Below are 521 nucleotides of genomic sequence, written 5' to 3' on the forward strand. Positions count from 1 at the left end.
ATGCACAAACAAAATTAATGCACCTAGGAAAGAAGAGAAGTAAGTGAATGAGAAAAAAATCTTTGTCAAATTTTTCTGATAAGGGTTTGGTATACAAGATATATAAATGACATATATACATACATACATACATACATATATATGTATAAACTAATAGCTATTCCTTAATAAATAAATTGATAATGATGTGAACAATTCTCAAAAGAATTACAAAGTTTTCACAATTGAAAGATTTCTTCTAAGGACTAATAGAAAGAGAAAAGCACAAATTAAAACAACCTTGAGGTTTCACTTCACACCCTACAAATTGACAGAGATCACAAAAAAATGGCAATATTTAATGTTGGAGGAGTTGTGGGATAATAGGCACATGAACTGTGAAATGGTACAACCATTTTGGAAAGCAATTGGAATTATGCAAATAAATTGATTGAGATGTCTATACTCTGAACCAGAGACTCCATTACTGGGCTTACATCCCAAGGAAGTTGTCAATAAGAAGTCCTCATATAAGCCAAAAA

This window comes from Vombatus ursinus, unplaced genomic scaffold (assembly GCF_900497805.2).
Source record: "Vombatus ursinus unplaced genomic scaffold, bare-nosed wombat genome assembly UNPS02000577.1, whole genome shotgun sequence".
NCBI lineage: Eukaryota > Metazoa > Chordata > Mammalia > Diprotodontia > Vombatidae > Vombatus > Vombatus ursinus.